Here is a 5,475-nt window from a genome sequence, read left to right as displayed (position 1 = left end):
TTGCTTTGATGACTTAGTTAGTATGATGGTGGAAGTCTAAACAACCAGCAGCTGTCTCTTTTCTGCATGTACCCCAGTGAAACGGTAATGATGATTGTTTGGGTGTTGGTGGGTTTCCTTGTAATATTGTAATCTCCCAAAACACAAAAGGTTTTAATGAAGTGGCGTGTCAGATAGTTCCAGATATCAGGAGTTTTTCTCCAGAATTTTCTCACTGTCTTTAAACAATATAATCAATTACTACAAGTAACAACCAATTTATTCTATCATCTAGAGACATTTCTACCATCACATAAATTATCTGATGATGAGAAATTAATGGAATGAGGGAAACTTTGCATAGAATATCTTGAAACAAGCTTAAACATGTCACCACACACCTCTAAACTAGAATTGAATGATTTTGTTTCAGCGTATTTAGTATTCAAGTAAAGCTACTTGAAAGTAGATTGTCAAAGTTCAAAAGTTAATCTTAAAACAAATATAACTTTTTAATGGTTGAGTCCTGTACACCAAAAACACAGCAAACTATTGTTGTCATGGTATGGCTTGTTAGTTGGTTAGTTAAAAATGGATAGCGTTGATTGTTTTCTCTGTATGATTCCTTGTAAAGTCCAGAACAGATTTCTATGAAACTGTAGGCAAGTTGAGCATCGGTCCATGGTAGAACCAATGAAATGTCACAGGAAATATGACTTTCTATACTCAATAAGACAAATCAATCTTAAGAATTGTTAAGGTTGACCTCGCTTTGAAAATAAGCAAAGCCATCTTCCATCCATCCATTTTCCATCGCTTCACTGTGTTGGGTCACGGAGGCAGCATGCTAAGTCAGGTAGCCCAGATGTCCCTCTCCCTGGCCATGTTCTCCACCTCCTTTCTAGCCATAATAGACATCCCTCCAGCATATTCTGGGTCAGAGCTGTGGTCGCGTCCTCTCAGTTAGATGTGCCTGTAAGCGTCTCCTTTCAATGCGAAAGAGCAGCAGTTTTATTCCTCACGCGCTACCCACCCGGAACGGACAATCCAGTATTTCCGGCAGATGACCGTGGCCTCAGATTTGGAGGTGCTGATCCTCAACCCAGCCGCCTCACATTCAGCTGCAAACAGATCCAGTGTATGAAGCCAACAGAACTACATTGTCTGAAGCAATGCAATCTTAAGGTCACCAAACCAGACCCTTTGCAATCCTTGGCTCGTCTTGAGGTTCTCTCCATGAAAATGACAAACAGAATCGGTGACGAGGTATAGCCTGAGTCCAACACACATCGGGTATCATGCTTGACTTACTCCTCAGAATACAGACACAGCACTCGCTTTGGTCCAAAACAGGCTGGCTTGTAAGGACAGTCCTACCGCCCCATATTCTCTCTGCAACCCCCACAATATACTGCAAGAAACCGCAAAGCATGTGTAGACCGGTTGGGCAAACTCCCATGAGCCCTCCAGCATCCAGAGTAACAAACTGGTCCACTGTTCCACGACCAGGATGGACTCAGCGTTGCGCCTCCTGAATCTGAGTTTCAGTTGGAGCCTCCTCTCCAGGGCCCGGGGGTAAAGGCTTCTCTTTGGAGGCTGACCTGTATGATCCCTCAGTAATTGGAGCACAGTTTTCTCATAATGGGGTTTTGGGACTTGTGTTTGTCTAATGATCTCCAGCTACAGATGGTTCTTAAACGATCTTGAGTCTTCTATTTTTACAGTAGATCCTTTAATCACCCCTCAATTTAGACAACAATCCTACACACCTCCTTCCCTCCCCCCTCTCACAGTCCTATCTCACCCTCTCTCGTCATCATGCTCTTACCTATCTTCCGCTATTTTCTCCATCTTCTCACAAAGCTTACCTATCTCCCTCCCTCCTCCTGCGCTGTAACTCATCCTATCTCTGCCCCTCCTCACCATCCAGTTCCAGACATCTACTTCACTATCTCTAAATTGCTCCATCATCATCTCAGCCCAAATTCATCCTCACAACGACTCTCTTTGAATCGTCTCTTCCCTGTCTTCTTATCTGTTTTTATCCCCCTCCTCTCCCACCTGTTTTGCTTCGCCTCTCCTTCCTCCTCCTCCTCTCTCACCTATCAGCGGCCTGCCTTTTGTCTCAAGGTGACTTGGAGCATCTGGAGCTGTTGCTGCGATACATGAGGCAATTTATTCACAAGCGGGAGGTGTGAGGAGACCGGACAGGCCCTCTGGTGACTCAAGCCATTGTGGCTGATGACCTTCTCAAGGTCACTGGGGCTGCTGTGTGATTATGTAGGTATGAGCAGCATCTGTGAACATTTAAAGTAACATTCAGTTACGAAAGTCAGTCAGAAAGAGAGCAATGTTAAGTAATTGTAATAGTGTGTGATTTCATTTTTTTGTGGCCATTATTGGATTCCCTAGAGTTCCACCTGACTGAATTTGATATGGTGTATTCTCACATTTTACTTCAGTTTGGCTGTTAATGGCCCAGACTGTGTGTTTGATGTCTGCGGTCTGTACCAGGTGCTCAGTTGATGTTTTCATATGCATGACTCACATCTTTCATTATTTGGCAAGGCAGGCACTTCATCAATCCTGATGCAACAACTACACACACATAGCCAACACACTCCCTCACAGTCTGCAATCCTTCTAGGCATCCAGCCATTGACTGGAATGGCTAGACAGGATGAGACAGCAGTGGCTTCAGTGAATCTTGACGTCTGGTTTGTCAAAGGCCAATTCGACTGCCCATATCCTGCCCTTGACTATTCCTAGATTCTTTTCAAGGAGTGTGTTTCATTAATTTCCTTAACCAGGCCGAGACCTGACGATATAGCAACAACAGACGACATGCTGTAGGTGAAGGGGAACAATGCAATATAAAGTGTGAGGCACGGTACTGGGAATCACAGCTTTCAAATTTCGAACAAGTATAACCAGCAAGTAAGCAAAATTAAAATAAACATGTGATCGCAGTCTCGCTTGGAAGAACACCTTCAGATCGCTTTTTGTAGGTATTGAGATTTGCATGTGGCGCTGACAACATAGAGTACCCAATAATGATAGAGAGGAGCTTATTTACACCAAAATTCACATGTCATCACTACTGAGGCAGCAGTGAAATCGCACATTATAGTGAAATTCTCCAAAGACAAAGAGGAAGTAATGGAAAAATCAAAGAGCTCAATGTTCGGACACTCCAATATTACTTATTTGTCCTCTGGCATGAAATCTTATTTTTATCATAGCGACACCATAGAGAGAGTAATTACCATGGCAACAGGTCACTCAAAATTGCTTTGGGCAAGTGCTGCTGGAATGTTAAATAAAATCAATTTTCAGCTGATTGTCAGCTGGCCAGTACATTAAAATACAATATATTTAAAATGAGCTTCACAAATTTGAGCTAAATACCCTGATGAACTTTTCCACAAACTTCTCTAACTTGGGGTACAGAAACGAGCGCAGAAGCTTTCCACTGGATGTGAAGTCAAATTAAAAAGATTTTGCCACTTGCCATTGCTGTGATGTATTTGCGTCAGTCACAAGCAAGCAAACATCAAAAGCATATTCCTCCAGGATGCTGCTGCACATGACTGACCTCCAAATAACAAGATCAGAGTAGAAGCCTTCTTTACCGCTTGTACCATCTATTCATTTCCTTCCTTCCTCCACTCTTTCACCCTCTTTAAGGCAGGAGTTAAGACATTTTCTCCAATTAAAATCCTAATTACCTCTGCAAGGTTACAAGGATGGACATCAGAAAGATAAGGGCTGTTGAAGGAAGAAGCACAAATGCATATTCATTCAAAAAAGGCTCTTTAATTGGTCTAAGTGATTAATTACAGGGTAAGGAAACCTGGTAATATAGATACTAGAATAGCTTTCAATTACCTCATTTAAATTTGATCATTAAACAGTTAGAAGGGCCAGGGAAAGGGAGGGAGGAATATAAAACGGTGGAAAAGAAATGAGATGAAATGATTTATATAGGCCAACTGGAAGAGTTAATACCGTATTAACAAATACATCAGTACATCTGCCAAACCAACAGATTTACAAAAAACTCGGAATGTGCCAGAAGTGCGATTACAAAATTTTAAGTGACTATAAATACCTAATATATGTAGAATACATGAGTATGACACCAATTCGGCCTCAAATAACACACTTTATCTGTATCGGTACAGTATTTAGAATACATTTTAATTCTGAGGCCCTGTGTGATATTGTGCTGCACTTTAGCCCTCATACTGAGATTTGGTGAGGAGTGACAACCCAAGGGTCATGACATCTAGTGCTGGTCTGTGTTATCCCAATACTTTCACTTTACAGACTGTGTTCATATGGACTGCTTTCACTAACGTTCTGCTTACTCTAATTCACCACAGATATAGACACACATGGTTTAGTTCCAAAACAGAAGATATGACTCAGTATTCTCAATATTCTCAAAATCATTATTTAGTCAAGGAATCCTTCAGCTATTGTTTCCCTGGTGTTAAGGTAATGTTGAGTGTCCTCTTGGAATTAAATTCTTGAAGTGTGCCAGAGCTGTCTTTACAAAGCTTGCTACAATGACTGCTTGTTTTTGGTTGCTGTATTTAAAGAGACAGTCCCTCACTTCCTCTGTTGTTTATTTCCTGCTGTAGACAGCCCATCTACTCAATGGCAACCACAATCTAATCCCACCTATCCACAAGAAAACACACAAACACACAGCATGAAATCTCTGGTTCCTAGTTTGAGTAACCATGCACCAACACCGTGAACTGTCTTAGTGGACACTAAAGCACAGAAACACACAAGCATTGTAGTAAGAAAAGCAGCAAGTGAATAAAACCTGCCTACTCCTACTCATCTTTTCAAGGACAAATTGATAGCAGTCATTTTAACTTACTGCCATATACATGTCATCAGTTGTAAACATCATTACATGTCCTGATACTGGAGCATCATACTACATGTAATGGTCCTGGGTGGCAACATTTTGTGTAGATACAGTTATAATTATTTGGAAGAATGTAGAAAATGTGAATGATCAGGGGCCTTTTAAAATTATTTTTCATACACATTGATTCAATGTAAATGAATAGAATCCGAATTAAAATGAAACTCTACCACAAAATAATATTGATTGCAGTCCATCTGTGATTCTTTATGATGCAGAATTTCTTCCTCACTCACAAAGTAGAGTCCTGATTTGTAGCGTTGTGGGCCACTCATACTTAAGAATGTATTTCTAAAGAAATTAAGAATCAAGTGTCGGAAAATGTGTGCCACCCAGGACTACAATACGTAGTAAGATTGTCTTTAATCAGGCCAATGAAATATCACTCCATACCCATGCTTCAGTTCAATACCTTTAACACAGCACTGCAGATATAAATCACAAAAAAATAACAATTACTTCAAGTTATTACAACAAGTATTTTCCCCTGACATTAATAAAACAGCTGACAACTCTTTCCACATTCCACAGTGGTAAAGTTTCTTGTCCTG

The sequence above is a fragment of the Genypterus blacodes genome, unplaced genomic scaffold, assembly GCF_046128005.1.
Source record: "Genypterus blacodes isolate CSIRO-AG114 ecotype Tasmania unplaced genomic scaffold, CSIRO-AGI_Gbla_v1 ptg000055l_1, whole genome shotgun sequence".
Classification (NCBI taxonomy): domain Eukaryota; kingdom Metazoa; phylum Chordata; class Actinopteri; order Ophidiiformes; family Ophidiidae; genus Genypterus; species Genypterus blacodes.
This window is presented reverse-complemented; position numbering follows the sequence as displayed.